Here is a 25,242-nt window from a genome sequence, read left to right on the forward strand (position 1 = left end):
ACGAACCCGCGTCCCCTGCATCGGCAGGCGGACTCTCAACCACTGTGCCACCAGGGAAGCCCTGGAGTTTATATAAACAGTGTTGTGTTATGCACATTTAGTCCACATACTCCACACGGTGCTCCACCCTGTGCATTCACCACGTTGTGCCTGCAAACTCCATCTTTATCCAGGTAAAGACACCCTTTCTTCTCAAGGAGGAAGACAGCCCAAATGGTAGACGATCCCCTGAGAAAGTCTGTCAGGCAAGGGGGAAATCAGATAGAAGAGGAACCACCCTGGAGAAGGAGAAAAGGAGAGGAGGGATGCGGTCAGCGTGATGCCGAGCGCTTTTGTGTAATTTTCCCATTTAACGTCCAAAGTAACTTTACTGAGTAGACATCATTATCAACCTCTTATGATAGAGGAGGGGGCTCGGAGAGGTTAGGTAAACCGTTCAGGTCAGTCAGTTTATCTGAGGGGACGGTTTGTCACCTTAAAAGTCACACAATTAATAAGTAAAAGATCTTTGCTATAGACCCAGATTAGGCTTTTTCTAGAGCAGTGTTTCTCGACCTTAGCTGTACAGTAGCATCACCTGGAAGCTTCTAACTGCAGACGCCTGTGACCTCCCACCTACACGCACCCACACTCACACCAGACATTCAGATTTAACTGGACTCAGGTAGAGCCCAGACACTGACTTTTTCTTTTTTTTTTTAGCCTTAAGTATTAATAGATATTTGGTTGAAGTTTAACATACCCTTCAAGACGAGTGCTCAGGACCTGCGCATAAGCTGGTGAATTTCACACAGTGAATGCTCCCACGTAACGATACCCACAGCAAGCAACTGAACATTACAGACACAGAAGCCCCTCACGCCACCTCCCCGGACCCTCAAGGACAACCATTCTCTGGACTTCTAACACCATAGAGCAGTTGTGCCCCGTTTTGAACTTTACTTACATGTTTTAATGGAACCGTACGTTGTGCATTCTTGTGTGTCTGGCCCCTTTCATCGAAAAGTATGCTTGTGAGATTCATCCATGTTGCTGGATGAAGTTGTAGTTTGTTTATTCCTATTGTTGTGTCGTATTCCACTCTATGACATCTTGTTCCACGATTGATAAGCATTAGGATTTTTCCAGTTTGGGGATATTATGAAGTAGTGATGCTTTAAACAGTCTTGTATGTATCTTTTGGTGGATATTTACATGGGAGTGGAATTGCTAAGTCTGAGGGTAAAACACTGGCATTGTAAAAAGCTCCCTGGGGGATCCTAAGGTGCCCAAAAAGTGGAGAAACCCTTCTCTCCACTAGAGATTATACCTTGAGCACCATGAAGGTACAGTAAGTTCCCTACATACGAACCTTCAAGCTGTGAACTTTCAAAGATGCAAACGTGGAGCTTACTAATGAAGACCTGATGGAACTGGAGGCCCAGAGAAAGGATGAAGAGAGACAAGAGAAAGAAGTAACTGAAGAACCGAAGAGATTCACAACACAGAAAATGGCAAGGGGATTTTCTTTATTTGAGGAGGCACTGTTAGTTTCTGAGGCACAACACCCGAACATAGAACAGTACACGAAGGTTGTAGCAGCTGTTTAGAATTCAATGCAGTGCTACTGTGTTGTCCGTGGTGAGAAAAAAACAGCTACTACCCAGACATCCCTGGATCGTTTTTTCAAGAGGGTAGATAGAATTGAATCCAGCAAGGAGCCAGAACCTGTGCCATCAACGTCAGGCGTGAATGAAATTCAGCTTGCCCTCCGTCTCCTATTGCTGAGGATCCTTCAGCTCTACCATCTCCCCCCTCCTCTCCCTCCTCCAGTCAGTAACTCTTCTTGCCTGTTCACTCGATGCCAGCCCCTGTGTGCCAGCTGTTGTACTGTACAGTTGTACCTTTCAAGGTACTGTACTGTGAGAGTAACAATGTTTCCTTTATTTTGTGTGTTTGTTTTTATGTATTATTTGGGTGGAAAGTATTATAAACCTATTACAGTACAGTACTGTAGAGCCGATTGTGTTAGTTGGGTGCCTAGGCTAACTTAGACTTACAAACAAATTGGACTTACGAACACGCTCTCTGAATGGAACTTGATAGTATGTTGAGGACTTACTCTATTTCTTACAATACGATCTACCAGTCACTGGCACCTAAACCAACTCAAATTCTTGTTAAAAATGAAGATTCCTGCATCCACGGAGCCAAAATGTGGAGGGGGGATGTGGTCCTTGGGAATCTAGCTTTTTAACAACCCCCCAGGTGATTCTTACACACATCTAAGTTGGAGAACCGCTGTATTATATCATATTGCAAAGAAGTCAGATCAGACCCAGTAGTATTTCTCGACCCAAGATCTTTTGAAACTGATGAAAATGCAGCAACTAAATGGAATGATGGTTTTAATTGCCTTCAGTGAGGATTTATGGGTAAGACCTACTCCTCTCAGGCATTGTTAATTTTGAAAGTTTGCTACAAGAACGGAGATAGGGCTTCCCTGGTGGCGCAGTGGTTGAGAGTCTGCCTGCCGATGCAGGGGACGCGGGTTCGTGCCCCGGTCTGGGAAGATCCCACATGCCGCGGAGCGGCTGGGCCCGTGAGCCATGGCCGCTGAGCCTGCGCAGTCTAGAGCCTGTGCTCCACAACGGGAGAGGCCGCAGCAGTGAGAGCCCCGCCTACCGCAAAAACAAAAACAAAAACAAACAAACAAAAGAATGGAGATAAAAACGTTTATAAGCTTTTGTAGCTCATGAAAGCACTCTTTGGTTGGATTGCTTATCTCTGGGGCTGATAAAATATGCTTCATTTACTCACGTAAAATGAGAGGCATGAGATGGGTCTAAGTCAAGGCTGTAGCAATCTTATCTGTGATGGACAAAGAACACACACAGGTTTTCTGCCAGGAATGATTTTGTGTGTGTGTGTGTGTGTGTGTGTGTGTGTGTGTGTGTGTGTGAAACACAAACAACCACCAGAAGTGCTTTCCAGGCCTGTTCAGTCTCTACCCAGCCAGAGAGGAGTCTTTCCCTCTGGCATCCCCATACCCTGAGAACAGGACTCTTCTGTCTCAGCTGGTCTCTGCTTCCAGGAATCCAGCTCCCACCTGGAGGTTCCTTTGTAATTGGTACCTAATGCCTTAATTCCTCTGAGCCCAGCTTCTTATCCTACACAGAAAATACTCTAGCTTCCCAACCAGCCCCATTCTATTCCCGCTCATGCAGTTTCTAATTTGCTTTTTACTTTTTTTCCAGTAGGCTGTTTGCCCAGGCTTCTTCAAGAACAACCCCAGGCCCCTTCTTTTCTTAACATCCCAGCTCTGTGTGAAGCTCTTAGCTCATTTCCAGCTGAGCCCCAGCCATAGAGCAGGCCCACACCCAAATTCACTGGGTATTATGTTTCACGCCCACACAGCAAGGACCTTAGTATAACATTTGTGGGTCCTGGACACTTGTGCCTTTATGAGCCCCTTCTCCCATCATATATTTTAAAGTATATTTTATGACTGAGGTGGTATAAAGCCTGGATTTATGATTATATTGGGCTGGCCGAAAAGTTCATTTGGGTTTTTCTGTAACATCTTAAGGGAAGATGTTACAGAAAAACCCAGACCAATATATGTGTTATTATATTCATGTTTTCCTCCTGAGTTTTAAAGAAATTAAAACATCTTTGTGGGTCCCTAAAAAATATCATGGGCCCTAGACCCTGTGCCTGCTGGGCCTCATGGATATGTGGGCCCTGCACATAGACCGTTTCAAGACGGGACAGCCTCATCCTTATGACATTCTTTTTTTCCTTAATAGGGTTCATTTTGGGGGAAAGTTTTAGGTTTACAGAAATTATCCATACATTATTATTAACTAAAGTCCATAGTTTATATTAAGGTTCACTCTTTACGTTGTACCTTCTATGGGTTTTGACAAATATATAACGACATGTATCCATCATTAAAATACCATACAAAGTATTTTCACTGCCCTAAAGTTTCTCTGTGCTCTGCCCATTCATCCCTACCCCTTTCCCCTCCAACCCCTGACAATCACTGATCTCTTTACTGTCTCCATAGTTTTACCTCTTTCAGAATGTCATATGGTAGGAATCATACAGTGTGCAGCCTTTTCAGGTTGGCTACTTTCACTTAGAAATACTCATTTCAGTTTCCTCCATGTCTTTTCATGGCTTGATAGCTCATTTCTTTCATTGCCAGTATCCATTGTATGGGTATATCACAGTTTGCTTACCCATTCACCTATTGAAGAACATCTTGGTTGCTTCCAAGTTTTGGCAATTCTGAATAAAGCTGCTGTAAACATTCATGTGCAGGTTTTTGTGTGGACCTAAGTTTTCAGCTCATTTGGGTAAATACCAAGGAGCAAAATTGCTGGGTCATATGGAAACAGTATGTTCAGTTTTATTCTTATGACATTTTATTCCTGAAACCTTGCATTTACTTCTTACACACCCAGCGCACCTGTCCAAGGTATCAAAACACCCGCTGTGATTTTCTCTGAAAAGTGTGTGCTTGCTCCCACAATGAGAAGGCTTTCCCCTCAGCCCCAGCATTCCTTTTCCACTCCATCCTGCTGACAAGTCCATGGGGCTTCTAACTACATGGCCTCTTTATTGCTGTCTGGGGGATCCTATTTCACTGATGAAAACAGGGGAGAAACAAGATCTAAAGGGCCCATTTCTGTTCAGTCAGGTTTTTGCTAACAGACCTGAATTAATTTCAGAGCCCTAGATCACATAGAAGTGCAATAGAAGTTTCTATTTGTTCATGGTAAGGCAACAAAGTCAGTACAACTGGAAGTTGGAAAGGTGGACTTCTTTTGTGTTAAAGGATCTCAGCTAGAGGAGAGAGAGAGAAAGGGAGGGAAGGAGGAAGGAAGGGAGGGAGGGAGGAAGGAAGGAAGGAAGGAAGGAAGGAAGGAAGGAAGGAAGGAAGGAAGGAAGGGGAGAAAGGGACTCTTCTTGCCTTGTGATTGTTTCCACTGTGAAATGGGGTCTAGAAGAGGAGAGAGGAATAGCAGTGCATCAGTGCTGAAGGTTGCAATTCCAGGCTTAGTTGCGAGATGGCCAAATCGTGATCTAAGTCAGCTGTGACTAGTTGGGTAGTCAGCAATACAGAGGACATGACAGAGACTCATGGCATGGCACAGCATAGATTTCAGCCTGCAGGTAGGGGGGTCTTCTGTCTTTGTGTTCTCCCTTGTTTGTGAGTTGGCTTTGATTGACTCTTGAAGTGAACATTAACCTCTAGACTGTGGATTATGACATAGCTCATTGGAGTCAATTGGCATGATATTTGCACCTATGAACGGAAAATCTTCAGACTCCATTAATGTTTGTTAAATTATCTACTTCAATATCAGGTAACATATGCATGTCTCATAAACCCACTGTGGCCACTGGGTTTTAGTAAAATCTCGTGAATCCACATAGGGGCATCTTACCGTCCCAGCACATAATGATGACATGGCAATGCAAGTATTATTGAATTAGTAAATTCTTTGTGACTCACAGAATACAGAAAGGTGTGTGATCCCTCCTAATATTTCTTCTAGAACCACTTAAACTGTGAGCCAGTGAGAACAGAGATCTTTATTGGACAACTGGGGTTAGGAAGGTGTATCAGCTGTTTCTTCGTCAAATATGAGCTTGTTATAACAACAGCCATTTATTTGCTCATGATTTTGTGGGTTGGCAACTTGGGCTGAAATCCCTCAGCAATCCCGTCTCTGCTCCACGTGGTGTCAGCTGGGCTTACTCACGTGTTCAGCTTCATTTGGCTGCGGGCTGCCAGCGATGACGGCCGAGACCCCCCTCCACACATCCGTCATCCTCCAGGAGGCTAACTTGCACTTGTTCACAAGACAGCAGCATTTTAGGACCTATTCTTAGAACATCTGCCGTGTTAATTCCGCCACATTCTATCAGTCAAAGCAGGTCACGGGGCCAACACAGATTCAAGATGTGGGAAAACAAACTCCACTGCTTGTTGAGAGTTGTTACAGAGAATCTGTGGCTAGTTTTGATCAACGCCAGGAGATTTAGTAAGAGCTTTGATTAGGTACTTTCCAGCTTCATGGTTTTATACTTTTAAGAAACTGAAGTTCTCTTTTATCTGGTCTGAGGAATATGTATTTATAATAAGTTTTACTTCATGTAAAATAAATACAAGTTAAGAGAAAATTATTTTATAGAAGAATGAGTGAGGGGCAGTGACCATTTTTCACCCTCTGTAATATTCCCACATCAGTGTATCCAAGAGGGAGAGGAAGCAGCAACTCATGTGTCTGTTAGAAACAAGGAGGAAAGAAACAGTTCCAAGAATGGTGAGACACAGAACTTTCTGGGCAGAGGAATAGTATAAGCCAAGGTCCTGCGGTGAGAGACCCTGAAATTCATCAGAGGAAGCCAGTGTGTGGACGCTCCAAGAGCAGAGCTAAGGATGAAGCCAGAGAAGTATAAAGAAACCAGATGGTGCAGAGCCACGAAGTCATGTTCACAGAGGTAGATTTATGATGAAACTTAAGTTTCAGTTGCTCTTATCTTTTTTCTCAATAGATATTTTTATTTATTATTTTTTCAGATTTATTGAGGTATAATTGACAAGCACAATTATAAGATATTTAAACTGTACAACATGACAGTTTGATATATGTATACATTGTGAAAGGAGTCTGCTCATTGAGTTAGTTAACATATCCATCATTTCACATATTTACACTTTGTGTGTATGTGTGTGTGTGTGAGAGAGAGAGAGAAAGAACATTTAAGTTCTGTTCTCTTAGCAAATTTCAATTATACAACAGTGTTATCAACTATAGTCACCACGTTATACATTAGATCATCAGACCCTATTCATCTTTTTTTTCACTCAATGAATGTTTATTGTTATTTTTAAGTAAGCTAAAAATGCTTGTGATAAATGCTAAATTGGAAATGCACAGGTTTCTGGGATAGACAATTCTGGGACAAAGAGCTGTTACATATCACGTAAGCCTACAGATATTTTTAATTGGAGGAATTTTTTAAAAATTACTATCAATTCAAAAGAGAGCAAAAAAGACCAAAGAGAAAAAATGGAACTAATAGAAAACAAAAAATAAGATGATGAAAATAAAACCAAAATAACATTATTAAAATAATCATGACTGGTCTAAAAAACTCAGATATATCATGTTTAAAAGTGCCAACCCTGGAACATAAGACTGTATATACAAAGGTTCTAAATAAAAGTATAGGAAAATATATATCAGAACAAAGCATACAAAGGAATGAGCTAAAGTCTTTCACAAGGATGCAATAATCAAAATCCAGAATATGGGGAGGTGTATACAAAAAACAAGACAGTTTTCAATAAATAAAATCCATGGAAAAAAAGAGAGAAGTTGGGAGCAGACATCTTAGATTTAAAAGAGACATGAGAGATATATTAAGCTATTGCAGTAAAAGGATCTTGTTTGAATTTAAGTTCAAACTAAGCATTTTGAAAGATGAGACAATAAGTGATATTTGAACAATGATGGATATTTGATGATGTTAAGAAATTCAGACCTTATTCATCTTATAACTGAAAATTTGTACCCTTTTAATAACTTCTTCCTAATTCTGCCCCCCACCCCCAGTCTCTGGCAACCACCATTCTATTCTGTTTCTATGAGTTTGGCTTTTCTCATAGATTCCATATATAAGCGATACCATGCAGTATTTGTCTTTCTCTGTCTTATTTCACTTAGCATAATGCCCTCAAGATCCACCCTTGTTGTTGCAAATGGCTGGATTTCCTTCTTTTTAAAGCTGAATGGTGTTCCATTTCATGTATGTACCACATCTTTATCCACTCATCTGTTGACACACACTCAGGTTGTTTCTGTAAGTTGGCTATTGTGAATAATGCTGCAATCAACATGGGAGTACAGATATATTTTTGAGAGCCTGTTTCCATTTTCTTTGGATATATACCTAGAAGTGAGATTGCTGGATTATATGATAGTTCTAGTTTTAATTTTTGAGGCGCCTCCATTTCCTTTTCTATTTGGATGAACCTATTTACATTCCCACCAACAGTGTACAAGGGTTCCCTTTCCTCCACATGCTCACGTTGTGTCCTGTCTTCTTGATGATAGCCATGGTCTCTTTATCTTTGAGTTTTGAAAGGTTAATTATAATATGTCTTAGAGAAGGTCATTTTGCATTGAGATAAGGGGTGATTTATTAGCTTCCTGAACTTGGATGTTCATGTTTCTCCTCAGGGTGGGGAAGTTCTTCAGCAATTATTTCTTGAAATAAACTTTCTGCTTCCTTCTCCCTCTCTTCTCCTTCTGGAAACCTGATTATTCTGATATTTGTATGTTTCATTGAGTCCCATAGATCATGTAGGATTTCTTCACTCTTTTTCATTCACCCTTTGTTCCTCTCTGGGTTATTTCAAAGTTCCTGTTCTCTAGGTAACTTACTCTGTCTTCCTTTTGATCTACTCTATTGCATTTTTCATTTCACTCGTTGAACTCTTCAGCTCCAGAATTTCTGTTTGGTTCTTTTTTTATTATATATATCTCTTAGTTAAATTTCTCAGTTTGTTCATATATTTTTGTCCTGACATCACTGAATTGTCTTTCTGTTTCTTGTAGCTCATTTACTTTGTCAGAACAGCTATTTTTAATTCTTTAACAGCTAGATCACAAGATTTTGTGCCTTTGAGCTCGGTTATTGGAGGATTATTGTTATTTTTTGGTGCAACGTTTCCTTGATTCATCGTGTTCCTTATAGCTTTGCATTGCTGCTTTTGCACTTGAAGTAGCAGACTTCTCCTCAGAGCTTTACTAGTTGCCTTCAGATGGGGTGTATTTTTCATTGGGGCTATTACATCTGAGGTTTTCTGTCTGCCTTGATATGGATTTACCTGCTCCACACATCTTGCTCTCTCTTGTGGCAGGATTCTTAAGCTTTTCTGTCTTCTCTGGTTCTTAAAACTCACCTGGCTGGCTGCTGAAACCTCTCTTGTTTCCAGAAGGTGGCGCTATAGCCCAAGTTTGTGGCTTCTCCCTTGCCCACAGATCCTGGTCTGTTTTTCTGATGGCACTGCTTTTACCAGACTCTCTCGCCACCACACTCAGAGCCAAGCCAGCAACAGAGTGAGGGGAGGTGTGTGTTTAGTCTTGGGGCCTTGGGGGTGCCTGTGGCTGGTGGAGAGATCCTCAGGGGAGGTGCTCCCAGTGGCTTGTGGGCGAGCTTCCTGCTGGAGTCCTGAGCTCAATCAGCAGCAATTGCATCCCTTAAATGGCCTTTGATGTTTTCATCTGCCCCTTTCCTGATCTCCTCCTTCCCACCCACAATGGAGGTCCTGCCTGTGTGCACTGGGCGCTTCTGGAGAGAAATGGGTTTCTCCAGCTGTGTTCCTCACAGCTAGGGGTAGCTGGGCACTCACTCACTACTCCCCTTTCCCTGTGGGAGAGGTCCCCGAGGGATAGCTCAGCCCCTCACTGTGTTGTCCTGGGGGGAAAAGCAGCACTGGCCAAGTTCCTCTTACCCTCGCCACTGTGTACAAACTCATATATATATTTTTTTTAACAGCATGCTGGAATCTCCTCTTGGGAAGGCTGGACTTCAACAAATTCTCTCTCATCTTTGGGTATTTTCCCAAGTCAGCACTCTCCAGGTCTTCCCTGGCCACAGCCAAGAGCGTTTGGGGCAGGATTGCTGGCTCCCCTGGTCCCATGGCCCTTACTGAGGTCTGTGTATTACCAGATGCACAGGTGGGCAGACTCCTTTTGGGTCCCTTGGTGTATAGTGCTGGATCCCACAACTCCCACAAGGCATTTTTATTCATGGATGGATGCCTAATTAGGTGCTTTAAAAAGGGACAGAAAGGGAGGGACATCCTATGCTGACATAAGAATTTTAAAAAGATGCCCACACATTATGTAAGTCAGAGAAAACGTTCAGTTCTCAGTTTTACCGATTTATCTCAACCTTTTTATTTGGGACTTTAAAATATTTAAAAGAAGAATAGAATAATGTTGAAACAAGGTTGTAGAATTTCTTTGCAAACTTTAGAGTAAATTTTAGTCAGGAACTACATCGACTTTTCTTGTTTTTATGACTAAATGCTTTTTATAGATCAACTGACTGATTCCCTCTCAACCTCGTTTCCATTGAAACTGTACCACCATGTCCATGTTCACCTGGATCCCTGAAATAGCTCCTAACTGGTCTCCATGGACCTATTCTTGGTTCTCTCAGAGCAGTAGTTCTTAGCAGAGTGGGCCCAGCCCAGTATCAGCATCACCTAGTATCTTAGTCAGGCTGCCATAACAAAGTACCACAGACTGGGTGGCTTAAACAACAGAAGTTTATTTCTCACAATTCAAGAGCCTAGAAGCCCAAGATCAAGGTACCAGCATGGTTGGGCTCTGATAAGGGCTTGCTTCCTGACTTGTAGACAGCTGCCTTCTCACTGTGTCCTTACATGGCACAGAAAGTGAAAGAGATGTCTCTTATAAGGGCACTAATCCCCTCATGTGGACCCCACCTTCATGACCTCACTGAAACCTAATTACCTCCCAAAGGCCCCATGTCCTAATGCCACCACACTGGGGGTTAGGGCTTCAACATACAAATTTGTGAGGGACACAATTCAGTCCGTAGCACCTAGAACTTGTTAGAAATGCAAATTCTCAGGCCTCGCCCCAAACCTACTGATTCAGAAACACTGGAGGTGGGGCCCAGCAATCTGTGTTTTCCCTAGGTGGTTCTGATTCATGCTAAAGCTTGAGAACGACTGTTACAAACCATTCTCTTCACTATACCTTTTTAACAATGAAAATGGATCATGTTACCCCCTGCTTAAAAATGCATCAAGGAGTTCCCACTGCACTCACAGTGAAATACAGACTTCCAATAGAGCCTTCAAGGCCTCTGCACTTTGTCCCTTTACTGCCTTTCCTCCCACATCTTGTGACTCTCTCCCTTGGCTTATCATGTGTCCCACTTGCAGGCTTCCTCGCTGTTCCTTAAAGATTCCAAGTTCTTTCCTGTCCTAGGGGTAAAGAAAAACATGTTGCCTGCCATTCCAGTACTACAAAGATCAAACCATTAGCCCCTTCAGTCGCCTTCAGGGGAATTCAGGATGGAGAAAAACGGGAAGCATTCTGTGCTTTGAATATACCGGCCCCTAGGTAGTTAAGATACATATCTAAGGAAAAATGTCCAATGACCCCAGAGTCTTACATTTCCCCATACATAGAAAAGCACTAAAATCATTAACTTGAGATGTCTGTTCTCTATGATTAGCAGTCATCTTTTGATGCCGGACTACATTTTTTTTCCAAGCAGAAAAGAGTTCAGAGACATCCCGGCTCCTCTCTTACCTCTTTGGAGCAGTTCCTCAGAGCTCTCTGAGTGGTTCTCTCCCAGGCTATAGTCCTCAGTAAGCTCCGTGAATAAAATTTAACTCATAACTTTTACATTGTGTGTTTTTCGTTTAGTCAACACAGGGCACAGGCAGTTGCTTTTCCCTCTGCCTGAAATCTTCTTGTCTGGCTCTTAGCAGAGCTGACTGCTCTCTGCCTGTCTCGGCAAAATTGTCTCCTGAACTGATGCTTCCTTCCTTGACCAACCCACATAAAGTGGCATGATTACCCACTCCCCCCCCAGCTAGTCTCTACCATCAGGTTTATTTCTCACGTCATTTCATTACAATCTGAATTAGTGTGTTTACTTGTTGTTTCTTTCTCCCATCACAAGAATGTAAACTCCACGTGGAAGAAATCTTATCTGTCTTGTTCACCACCATCACTGCCTGGGAGAGTACCTGGTACATAGCAGGTGTTCAGTACATACTACGTGTATGAATGAATGAATGAACGATTGTGGCTGGTGAATTTCTTGGTCTTCAAGGGAGTGGGCTACACAGCCTGCTATATTGCTTCAAAGTTTTGAGTCAGTGGAATTTTTTAAAAATAGCCAACAACTCTGTCTTCCTGCTGCTTTACTCTGTATCTGTTATTTATCATTTTTTTCCGTGATCAGAGGGAACTATTTACCCTCTGAAGCTGGTGCTCCCATTTCTTCTCTGTATGCAGCTGCCACCACCCAGCATGGCTGGTAGTGGAAAGTTCCCAGAAGATAAATTTGGTATAAAAGGTGAAGGAAGGAGCAAATAAGAGCAAGAAAGAGCAAATAAAAAACTGAATGAATGAGTGGATTGTAGAACACCCAAACCAATAGAAAGAGAAACCATCAGGATTAAAGGAAACTTTTTTAATAGGGAAAAAGTCAGCAAAGCATGACAAAAATAAAATAAGGTTAGATAATAGAAATTTGAAAAGACATTACAATAATATGAATACATTTAAGTTACCTATTAAAAGTCAAAGAAAACTCATCTTTATATGGGCAGGGACACTGTCTTATTCGCAATTTATTATTACATAGAATAACCCTTGTTGAGCACTTACAATTCTTCTGGAATTGTGCTAATGCTTGTAAAACAATTCATCTGTACAATAATCCTCTGGTATCTTTTAAGGATTATGCATGATAAATATTTATTGAATTAATATGATTAATTCAGTACATGATCAAAGCCTATCAAACTGGGTTAGAAAGCTAAATCTATGCAACATGTTCTTAAGAGATAAATAAGGATGAGTTACAATAGCGAAAGAGCAACACCTCCCACTAGATTAATAAGGAAAACAACAAGGAAGTCACAAATACTTCTCCCCAAAAAGAAAAATCACCACAGATACAGGGGAAATTTTTAATTTTTTTGAAATTATTTTACATAATTCCATACAAATAAATTTTAAATTGTGAAATATTTTTATGTATAAGTTGCTAAAGTGTACTAAAAAAAGTAGAAAATCTAAACCTATAACTAACTATGGAGAAGATGAGAAATTTGTCAAAGAGCAGTATCTCTTTCCCTCCCACCCCCTAAAAAATTATAGGTCCAAATGGGTTTAGAGGTCAATTCCCTTCTAACCTTTAACAAACAAATAATTCCTCTATGTTTTGATTTTACCAGAGAAAGAAGAAAAGCTTCACAGTTTCTCATATGAATTCATCATGACACTGTTACCAAAACTTCACAAAGATAGTTCACCAATAGAAAACTACAGGCCCTGTGGCAACATGGATGGACCTTGAGAGTATGACGCTCAGTGAAGTAAGTCAGACAGAGAAAGACAAATACTGTATGATCTCACTTATGTGTGCACTCTAAAAAAACCCCAAAAAACAAAACTCATAGAAAAATAGATCAGATTTTTGGTTGCTAGAGGCAGAGGGGGGGTGTCGGGGGAACTGGTAAAGGGGGTCAAAAGGTACAGACTTGCAGTTATCAGATAAATAAATCCTGGGGGTGTAATGTACAGCACCATAACTATAGCTAACATTGCTATATGGTATATTTGAAAGTTGCTAAGAGAGTAGATCCTAAAAGGTCTCATCACAAGGAACAAATTTTTTTTAGTATATGCAAGGTGATGGATGTTAACTAAACTTATTGCAGTAATCATTCCATAAGATATACGTATGTCCAGCTATCATGTTGCGCACCTTAAACTTTGCATTGTATGTCAGTTATATCTCAGTAAAACTGGAAGGAAAAGAAAAAACTATAAGCCAATACACATATGGGTATTGGTGTAAAAATACAGAATTTTAACGATGTTAAAATATAGAATCTAACAGCACTTTTTCAAAAATCTACCTTACGATCAAAAGGAGTCCCATTCTTAGATCATGTTTTAATAGGTTAAAGGAGAGAAAAACAGTGTGATCTGGTGGCTGGGAGTGGAGGGGCCAGGAAGAGTGACAGGGTTCCAGCACAAGCCTCCTACAGCTCTCAGAGGACACTGAAGGATTAAGTAGGGAGGAGGCCAAACCTTCTCTCAGACTGGCTGCAGCCTGAAGAATTAGGGAACAACTCCAGCCCGGAAGAAGCAAGATAACTCCATGCCCTGGTGCTAGTGGCCCATGGCTTTTAGTATATTCCATAAAAACCCTGCCACCCTGATAGTGTCAACACAGGAGATGGGGCAAGATGGTCAGAGGGCAGAGGGTACCTCGATAGCTATAGAATGATGGCTGGAGAAGACCCAGGTGGGAGAAATGGAGCAGACAGAGAAACAGGATGTTACTATCAGGCTGCTCCCCCTCCCCCAACACTTTTGGTAATGATCAAACATTTCCTTTGCTGAGTATCTGAGTTCAATCAAGGGAAGTCTCCTCTTAAATAAATTAAGTAGAGCACTTGACACAAAGGCCACCCCTTCCAAGATGTCAGTCCTCTTGCCCCCTTTACAAATAATTATCGCCTTGTAATAGTGCAGAAGTACAGATGTCTGGGTGTTAGAGCTTTCTATAACCATCACTGGTCTCGTGGTTCAGGCATTTCTTCTGTTCCTGCCCCCATCTCTTCCTGCCAGCCTTCAGATGATATAATTTCATGATAAACTCCCATTGAAATCTGGCTCCACAGTTTCGACTTCAGAAGAAAGGTCGCTTGATCAAAACTATAAGCAATCTACAAGGCCAACAGCAAGCATGCATGTTCCTTCATACTCCCCACTGCCCCTGGCCCTCCTCCCTCAGTCTCTCACTTCCTGTCCTTTCCTGCTCACCTAGCGAAAGATGGAACAGGCACACAGGTGATGGTGCTGCCACTCTCATCAATTCACTTTTTGCCCAACATTTATTAAGCCACTAAGTGTCCACCATGGGCCAGCCACTCAACGCCAGGCTGCAGTCCCAGCCCTCCCGGAGGTCGTGGTTCCCCACACAGGTAGTGGAGGGGGATGAAGGGCTTGGGCCCATCCCTCCCCACAGGCCACAGCATGGCTTTGGCCCCTCAAGGGCTGGAGGCCACCAAGAGCAGAGCTGTGGCGTCAGGACAGTGTTCTCACAGAACAAGGCAGGTAGCCTGGACAGGCCAGGGAGCCCAGGGCAGGAGGCCGAGGGCCCCCAGGTGCCTGAGCAGGCCCAGGCTCAGGCTGGTGAGCCTTGAAGTTTAGCCTACGTGACTTAGTGCACTCTAAGAGAAAGCATGGCTTTAAGCTGTCGTTTTGTTCAGAATCTCAAAAACAGGTATTCTTTATAGATGGTTCAGGGACAATCTTAAGGTCAGAAGAAAATAAGGGAAAAGGCTGTATTTAGGGAAGATTAGACGGCTCCACGGGACAGGGGTCAGCCGTGGGGTTTTGATGGTGATGGTCCTGAGGGCAGGAGTGGGGCCTGGACCCGAGGAAAAGCAGCTGATAAGGACATTTCCAAGGGCCATCCCCACGAGCTCGCCAGCTCTCCAGCTCTTCTCACTCGCCAGGATCAAAGACAGACAAGTGCACTTTTTTGTGTTCGTTTTTTTTCTCTCACAGTTTTGTCCTTACCTCATTCCTCCACTTTGCTCAGAGTTTCTGACCCACTTGACATATAAGGCTGAAGTCCAATAATCAAAGAATCTTCCCTCCTTTCCAACATTCTGCTCAGAAACAAAGTACAAGCAGCAGCGGATGCAAAGCCCTCTTACAACATTTTCCACAAACACCAACCCTGACCTTGGCTCAGGCCACAGTACATGAGCACACTGAAGGGAAATTTGTTGGCTGTCCCATTCTGTAATAACAAGAAATAACTGAAAACTTTATGAACCAAAGCAGAGTATGCTTGCTGATAGGTTTCTTGAAGACCTCATCAGCAGAACCGGTGAGCTTTGCCCTCTCTCCTGTGAGAAGAGAGCGAAGGTGGGTTTATCCAGCAATAAATTCATGCTGATCTACTAGAGTTTTTGTTCAGCTCCCTCTCTGCCTTTCCCTGAGCGGCAGGAACACAGGCAGCAGCCTCATCAGATCTGGCAGCAGGCACTTGGTCTGCGCCACAGATGGACTGGTCCAGCCTCTGCCACCACAATCTTCTCCCCTTCAGTTGTCCCCATTCACTCCGATGCGCAAATGTGTAGAATGGTCATGTTCTATCTCCCTGCCTCCTTCCTCATGTTCAAATATAGTTCTAGTATTATTGATTCTTTCTTTAAAGTGTTTCCTATCTCAATCCATACCTTTCTGTTCCACAGAAACAGAACCATATAGAATCACCCAAAACCACTGTCATTGCCCTTTGCTTCTCTCTGGACCTCTCTTCCTTCCGCTGCCATTAGATTATTAGAGAGTTGCCAAAAGCGTGTCCCAGGGAATAGATGTTGTGTGAAAAAAAAAAAAAAAGGATGTATTCAAAAGTTTTTGGAAAATTCAGGGTTAAACAAGTGTAAACAGGTCACTTTTGCACAGGACTTGTCAGAGCCTTTAATACATTAATCATGTGCATTGTGAATCTTGAAGTGGAGGTATAGATGTGGTTTTTCTAAACTTTTTTGATCCTGGAACACCATCCTCCCATTTCTACGTACTTTTGCTAGTAGATCATCCTTGACACGAGTTAACTGCAGAGCACACAGTGAGAAACAATACTAAAGAAAACTTACTCCTCAAAAATTATGCTCTAATAGTCCAGGGTGCTCTTACGACCTCCTTAGAATTTTGTGTTGTATGGAAATAGAAAGTATTCTTTGATATTTTATGATAAATAAAAATACATACCACATTTCGTACCTACAAAAAAATAAACATAAAGTATGAATAAGCTATAAAGACTAGATAACCCACAAAGACCTACGGTACAGCACAGGGAACTATGTTCAATATTTTATAATAACGTATAATGTATGTATAAAAATATGAAAAAGAATATATACATAGAATAACATATATACAGAGAACTGAATCACTGTGCTGTACACCTGAAACTAACATGACATTGTAAATCAACTAGACTTCAATCTTTTAAAGAATTTTTTAAAAAGAATAAAATAAAGGATGCTTGTGCCTGCCGCCTCACCTCCACACCCCCAGCTTGATGAACTAAACCAGGGGGCAGAAAACTTTTTCTGTAAAAAGCCAAAACTTATCCAATGAGCAATTTAGCTTGGCCCATGTGGTGTCCACATATTCAACTCTGCTGTGTAGCATGAGAGCAGCTATGAACCATACATAAATGAATTGGCGTGTTGCAAGAAAATGTTAGTTACAAAACAGGTGACAGGGGCTTCCCTGGTGGTCCAGTGGTAAAGAATACGCCTTCCAATGCAGGGACCGCGGGTTCCATCCCTGCTTAGGGAGCTAAGATCCCTCAGGCCGCGGGGCAGCTAAGTCTGCGCACCGCTACTACTGAGCTCGCGCACCTCCCCAGAGCCCGCGTGCCGCCAACCACAGAGCCCACGCGTCCCAGACCCCGTGCCACAACTTGAGAGAAGCCCACGTGCCGCAACGAAGATCCCGTGTGCTGCAACTAAGACCTGATGCAGCCAAAAATAAATAAAGTAATAAATAAATCTTAAAAAACAAAAAAGCAGGTGACAGGCTAAATTTGGGCCATGGGCTGTATGTAGTGTGCCAACCACTGCACTAGACCAGTTCTGGAGCGCCTGGGTACACCTGCCCTTTGGCATATTTTGCTCATGCCAAGGGTCAATCCTCTTAATGGACATTTGGTTTGTTACACTTAAAAAAAAATTTTTTTTTTGGCTATTTTGAAAATGCTACTATGAAAAATTTTGACAGTTCTTCTAATACACCTGAGTAAATTTCTTTAGGGCAACGCCTTCCAATGTTTCACGCTTTTCCAAAGAGGATTTGGAAAAAAATATGAACCTTCTCACACTCTTTATGTTGAAATCTAATGTTTTTGTCCAAAGAAATGTTGCAAAATATATAATTTTTGAAAGAGTTGCAGAGGACATAATCCCAGTTGATTATCAATATTGACATTTTAAAACAAAAACTTCACTCCTAAATGTAAGATTTTCTTTAACATTTAGAAACTTTTCATCTTGCCTCTTGCTCCTTTAACTCATAATTCCAGGCTTCCACCCTCACGGAATTTTATCCTAATGTAGCACCTTTTTATGCTCGAAGCATTTTTCTTGTTCACTAGATCATATTTCTCTCCAACAAAAATAGAGATTTAAAATTTTAATATATTTTATTTCCTGTGACCATGAAATTTGAAAGATTAGGAAGTTTTTCTTCTGAATTGAGTTATCATTAGCATTACTATTAGCACAAAAATGATTTTTTTAGAGAAACATAAATATAATTTAAATTTTTTATAAATCTGTAAAATTTCACTGGAAATTCATCTCTAAAGAAGACAAATGGAGACTATTTAAAAAGCAGTTTCTGTATCCATGTGTGCTGTGAGAGTTAACTCCATAGGCCTGAATGACATAAAATAATAAATGTGGCTACGTGGCGTGTGGCTGTGTGTCACTGGGCATGAAAATAATGATTTAATAGTGTTGCTTTGTAATCTTGGGTCTGAGGACTTTCAAGACAGTTCATACCAGTATGTCAGCATTGTTTGCTGACAACAATGAAATCGATGGTTTTACACCTCAGTGTAAATTTTCCTTTACTGCCGGTTATGTAAGCGAGAAAATGCTGATTAAGCCAGTAAGGTATAAGAAGCATTGTCTGAGATCCCATTTGGACACCCTCATTCCAAGGGATTCTGTACATAAGTTGGTGGTTCTTGATTCAGGAGGCAAAGTATGTCCTGGCACAGCCCTGATAGTGGGAGAAAAATGGGAGCTCAGGAGTCTCTGCAGACCCTCTGCTGTGAGGCAGGCTTTGGCTGTGATGGATATTCTTACTTTGATGCTGTTCTATACTGTATCCTTTTCCTACAATAACCTGTAGATTTGTGCGTTGCCATTTTGGATCCTGTGAGTCTAATTTAGCATTTGAACCCCATCTGGCTATGTAAACCCAAGACCTTTTACAAACATGAGGTCACTTAGGGGTCATTGCTACTCATTTGATCTTAGCCTGAGGAACTCAATCTTTCGGGGTCTTCACTTTATTTCCTAACTGTATGAAAACAGTTAGTACTCACCAGCAACAACATGTCTGGAGGATCAAACAGCATTCAGCCCACTCAAAATAAGAGACCTTAAGAGAATTAGGAGCTGGGCTAGGAGAAATGGGCCAGGCAGAATTCATTTTTCATGAGGAAAGACATATTGCAGAAAAAGACCTTATAACATAGATAGGGCACCTGGAAGGCATCCTATTCCAGGGAGGAGGACAAACATAGCAAGTCACCTGGGATGATAACACAGCACTGATAAAATGGGCCCTGTAATTAGGGCAGATATTAAGACAACATGCCCAAACCCAGCAATGAAAACAAGCTGGCAGGTCCACACAAGCTGGGTTATTAGATGTCTTCATGCGAATGGAGTCTGAGGTATCCCAGGCACCATGGCCAGGGGTGCTCAGAGCAGAAGCCGAAGTGAATGCTTGTGGGGGACTTACAGGCTCCCCAGTCCATGAAAATGTTTAATTGGGGAATGCAGCCCATTGAGACCCTCTTTCCCAGAGTCAGCACCATGACTGAGTGCTAACAATTCTTTCCCCCATCGTGCAACTCATGGTAATTGGACACGTTTTATTTACTTCTTTATTTATTTTTGGATAATATCATGCACTTTCTTGACAACTTTTTTGCTGAACAATATCTTGGACATGTGAACATAATAGTACATGTAATATAACAAGGTGTGTACTGGAAAAGTAGTTAGAATTTTGTGTCTAAATTCATATGAGATTAGCCAATAGTTTTCTTTTCTTGCCCTACACTTTTTTTAACAGCATGTTGTTTATGGAATTTAAAAACACAGGCATCAAAACCCATTTTACAAGGTTGCAAATATACTAGGGTGCTGGCCCATGACAAGGTCTGGGAAGGCGACACGGTGCTGGCAGTAGGGTTGAAGGGCAAAGGGAAAAAAATGAAAGTGAGAACAGATGACAAATTGAGGGGCCTTGCATGCACCGGAGGGAACATGCTGTGCACTGAATAATAGTTATTTGTTATTGGGTTTTCTAGTCTGATCAAACAATTGGCTGTCTTCTTTCAATCTCTCTTTTTTTCTTCCCTATATTTTGGAACAACTTATATGACATGACAATGATCTGTTCCTTGAAAGTTTCTAAAACTCATCATTAACATTGTCTGGACCTGGTGCCCTTTTTATAGGTAGTTGTTTTATTACTCTTTCCACTGGACACATTTTACACAGGACAAGAATGTTTCCCATAGATCCTGTTGTGGACCTTTCTTACTGGGCAGGAGTATTTATTTAAGCCATATACCCAGAGGAAAGGAATTTGGCTGTGTACTCAAGACTTTCTATTTTTTTACTCAGACATTTTGAATCCTGGAATAACAAAGACATGGCCTCAAGTTCATACTCTGTCGAGAAATAATACATAAGGAATGGTAAGCGAAATAATGAAACCCCCAAAGGTATTCACGCCCTAATCCCTGGAACCTGTGGATATGTTAGGTTACACGGCGCATGGGAATTAAGGTTGCAGATGAAATTAAGTTTGCTAATATGCTGACTTTGAGATGGGGAGACTACCCTCGGTTATTCAGGTGGGCCCAATGTCATCACATGGGTCCTTATAAGTAGAAGAGCTTAGGAAGAGAGATGAGAAGAGAATCCGAGAGATGGCAGCACGAGAAGGGCTCAGCCCAACATTGCTGGCTTTTGAAAATGGAGGAAGGAGGCCACGAGCCAAGGGTGCAGGCAGCCTCTAGAAGCTAGAAAAGGCAAGGAAACAGAATCTCCCCTAGAGCCGCCAGACGAGAAAGCAGCCCTGCCAACACCTCGCTCTCAGCCCAGTGAGAACCGTGTCAGACTTCTGACCTATAGAAGTGTAAGATAACAAATTTGCATTGCTGTAAGCCATTAAGTTTGTAGTCATTTATTACAGCAGCATTAGGAAAGTAATTCATATACCATATGCAAAGAGAGATTTTGTTGAGAGGGAAAAAAATAATTATAATGTGCTTATACCTGATTCAAATTGTAACCTTATATGCAGAGTACTACTTCCTATAATTCAGGAAGCGTAGATAAAATTAATGTCATTGAAGCTAACGATACTTATGATAATACTGATGATGATAAGCACATTTACTGGGAAATTGAACTAAAGCCCCTGAAGGACATTATCTCTATGGAGGAGAATTGGTCTGAAGATTTAGATTTAATTAACGATTGATTACAGTTCTTAACCATTCAACAGATGTATAGCATAAAGTGCATATAGCTAAAGACCAGGGAGGTAAAAGATTTGTAAAGGTAACTACAAAAATGTGAGATACTTTGTGCTAGAATCCCTGAATGCTTCACCTAATTGTTTAAATCTAAAAAGAACCCCTCACCGGCTATTGAAAATGTTTGGAATCTGTATGTACTGTTTGATGTCTATCTGATTAGGCAATGTTACAAGGCAAATAAGTACTGTCAAACTAAGAGTGTTTGTTTTATCATAAAAAGTCCTTTGACTGCAGATTGGGGGTGGACTGTGCTGTTAGGGTTAATTCCACCAGGCCTGGAATTAGCCTGAACAGTCTTACGAAATAAGAAATGCAGCTCCGTGATGATATGCATGATTTGCCCCTGGTATTGGTGAGGCCCCCAGAGGAGTATGGCACGGGGGCTGGTTACATAGCGAGAATGTCTCCATGACCCACTTAGGCAATGCTGGGGCTCCATGAGAATCTGGGAACTGATTCCCTTAAACTATTCTTGTTTTCTCATCCCTTAGAAAGTCCTCATTAGGACCACAGTCATGTCTCCTTTTGCAACGGGAAGGAAGCTTCTCTTGGGTGTAGGACAGCAGAGGGGGGAGGTGGTGGACATGACAGTAGGGTGAAGGAGGTGGTGCTTGTCTATTTTCTCCATGTATCAGTGTCTCTAAACATGCATGGAGATCATCCGCTAAATTTGAAAGGAAAAGTGTTGGTGATTTTAGGAGAAAGGAGAAGGCATAAAACAGTTTTGAAGGAGGGTAAGCAGTAAAAGACAGAGAGCAGAATTGGCCTCTTGGATTTTTTTTTCCCCACCAATCAATTTTCTTTTGCCTCTTTTCTCTCTGGCTGCTGGAAGCCGTACTATCTTGTGCTTTTCTTTTTGGCCCTTTTCCCGACAATCGGTCAACAGGTCCCTTGTGGCCTGCTGGTGAATCTCTATTAACTGGGTTATGTGCACAAAGCTTAAGATCACAGCTGAAGTTGCCCTTCATCGTAAGATGGACATTGAAGGATCTTGTTTTTATTATTTATAAGAAGAGGGGTTTCTCATGATCCCTTCCACCCCTGTCTTTCATGGTAATCTTTAAAGGCAAGTCCTGGGGCTTAAATTCCCAGTTCTAGGGTTTCTCAGTGGTCATTACTAGCATTGTCCTTGACAAGGGAAGCCTGGAGACAGCCACAGCTGAGCTGTTGCATTAAAAATAATTAGGAGAGGACTTCCCTGGTGGTGCAGTGGTTGAGAGTCCGCCTGCCGATGCAGGGGACACGGGTTCGTGCCCCAGTCCGGGATAGATCCCACATGCCGCGGCGCGGCTGGTCCCATGAGCCATGGCCGCTGAGCCTGCGCGTCCGGAGCCTGCGCTCCGCAACGGGAGAGGAGCCCGTTCTTCCCTCCTTCTGACCAAACAGATTTATTGGGCAGGAGGGGTCGGTGTAGCTCTGAAGGGGAGCTCCATCCTAGTCTTGAAGGGGATTGACCAGCTCCTCACACAGAGCCATGACCTGGACTCAAATGTGAGTGGGCAGATGCCATGTCAGGTTCTAGGGCCAGCTTTTCCACTGTCAACGTGCCCTATCACTTAGCCTCTGTGAGCCCTCAGTTTATTCATATGAAAAATAACAGTGCTGTGGTGATTCTCAGCAGAGAAGGGGCTGCCTGCCAGAACAGCTTGGAATGGTATTCTTGTCTCTTGGGAAAAAAACTTCAAAGTCATCCTGACATACCCACCATCCAGTACTAAATGGCCATGAAGGGTTCCTAACAGATCTAACATGTAGTCTGGAGAACCAACTCTGCAATAGTAACCTGTGTTAAAGCTTGAAAATGTGACTATCTAAAGGCTTGATACTGAGTGAACCTACGCGTTTGAAGGACTGAATCTAGTGACTTTGGACGTGGACCCCAAATTGCCCCATCCAGCTGAATGTGCATGCCAGACTTGGCCAGCAGAGGCCAGCACATACCTACACACCTGGCTTTCCAGACAAATCTAACACAAAACTGGCCCTCAGGTATCCTTTCTGGGGAGAGACAAACTAGCTTTAACGAAGCCTACTTGGGTGTATCACTTAAAAGCCATTTAGAACACAATCAGGAACTCAGGCCCAGGTCCAGAGCTAGACCAAGGCCATTTTCGGAACCGGGAAAATCTTGTCTTTGAATCCTCACCACCTCCCGTTTTTGTCTCTCTTTTGCTTCTCAAAGTATGGTTGGGGGCCTGGCAGCATCAGCCTGAACTAGGAGTTTGTCAGAAATGCAGAATTTCAGGCCCCACCCCAGATCCACTGAGTCAGGATCTGCATTTTCACAAGATTCCCAGGTGATTTGCGTTCACATGGAAGTTTGAAAAGCACTAGGATAAACACCGCTTCTCTGCATACACCCCCCACCCAGAAAGCCACCCAGACCCCAGCCTCCCTCCGCACCCTCACCCGCGCACCCTACAGCACCACACAGGCTTTCCTGCTGCTTTCAGGCTGGAAGAGGGCCGGTGGTGTGGCCTGGGGTGAACAGCTGTGAGATTCCCTCTTCAGGACCTCAGAGTGTTTCCACCCATCCAGCTACGTTTGTCTTTAGGTAACTGCTGAGCAGGGGAACACTGGGGCCAGATCCCCAAAGACGTTGAAAGCCTGTCCACAGCCCACAGTCCAGAGCTGGTTTGCATAAATACAGAAATCAATGGCTTATGAGTCCAAAATGATTGCTTTGTGTATTACCACTTGGAACTTTATTCCTTAAAATAGTGGAAAGAAACAAGCCAGCCCCTTTTTCTTCCTTATGTCACCACAGGGAGCACATCCCACACCTTGTGCTTTTCCCCCCCAGTTGCTCAGTGCATCTTTGAGGAAGGAGCTCTGTCTGGAGAGTTCCTCTCCCTGTCCAAAGAAGTTGTCTTTAGCTTGCTGTGGAGGAGAAAGCAAACGGAAGCAAATTCCTTTTGTGGGGTGAGTACTTGTCAGGAGCTTCTTCAGGGGAGATTTGTCTTTCTGCAGAATAAGGGGTTTTAAGTTGTAGCCTCATCGTTACTTTGGTGAGAGAGTGTTTCCCCAGGACTGTCAAATGGGTCCTTGGAGATGGATGCCCGGCCCCGGGACTGTGGGAGAGACCCTTTGGGAAGAATGGCTGTCACTGTGGGAGCTGCTGCTGATACTGTGTGAATGCAGGGAGCTGGCCTGGGAAGAGCTCGGCCTCTCCAAAGGCAGTGTGGGATGAAGGATGCTCCCACAGGTGCGAGACGCTCTGTGCTCACACAACAGAGGCAGGAGCCTGCTGACACCTCCCCAGGCATCTTCCCCCTCATTCCTCCCAGCCCTGCCTTTAGTCTTTGCCTTCCTTCCCTCTCCCTTTTCCTGGGAGACAGGTGGGGTGGGGGGATGGGGCAGGGGGTTAGAAAAAGAATACAAGACAGGAAGAAAGTCACCGTATGAATTCCCGAATTCCCTTCCTTCAGGAAGTACATGCAGGAGAAGGGGAGAAACTGATAACAGGCCTGCTCCAGGCCCAGACTTGGAGGTATCTGTGAAATAGGAGCACTGCTTTCTTCCTCCCTCCCTCCCTTCCTCCCTTCCCTCCTCCCTTCCCTCCCTTCTGTGTCCCTGTTCCCTCACGCTGGGCACTTTCTTCCCTGTTTCCTCTACACTAAGAAGCAATTATAACATGAACTCATCTTGTCAACAGGGCATGCCTTCGTGTGTCGTTTTCCCCGATCCCTCCTCCCTACAACTCACCTGAATGCTCCAGGTCTCTCAAACCCAGACCCCATGGGTGCTCTGCTCTCTTCTTCATAATCACACCCACTGGAAATGTATTCACCTTGAGCCATAAATGATCCGTGGATCCTTGAGCTACGTCTTTCCGGCTGTTTGCATTTGAAAGCCTGGAGCTGATGGGACTTCCCTGGTGGTCCAGTGACTGGGACTCTGGGCTTCCACTGCGGGGGGTGTTGGGGAGGAGAGGAGGTCTGATCCCTGGTCGGGGAACTAAGATCCCACCTGCCAAGCAGCACAGCCAAAAATTAAAAAAAAAAAAAAAGCCTGGAGCTGAGTTGAAATCTTGAGGGTGAGTTGGTAGAGAAGGTCTGAGGG

General features: G+C 43.0%; 1 long non-coding RNA gene across 1 annotated transcript; it reads left to right on the forward strand.

Moving 5' to 3' along the window:
* The first annotated feature begins 6,388 nt into the window (after positions 1 to 6,388).
* LOC112394944 (uncharacterized) lies at positions 6,389 to 24,483 on the forward strand. Its single transcript, XR_003002254.1, has 4 exons — positions 6,389 to 6,498; positions 13,022 to 13,162; positions 20,258 to 20,331; positions 23,984 to 24,483. It is a non-coding gene; the product is annotated as an uncharacterized LOC112394944 (long non-coding RNA).
* The last annotated feature ends 759 nt before the right edge of the window (positions 24,484 to 25,242 follow it).

This window comes from Neophocaena asiaeorientalis, unplaced genomic scaffold (genome assembly GCF_003031525.2).
Source record: "Neophocaena asiaeorientalis asiaeorientalis breed wild unplaced genomic scaffold, Neophocaena_asiaeorientalis_V1.1 scaffold364, whole genome shotgun sequence".
Classification (NCBI taxonomy): domain Eukaryota; kingdom Metazoa; phylum Chordata; class Mammalia; order Artiodactyla; family Phocoenidae; genus Neophocaena; species Neophocaena asiaeorientalis.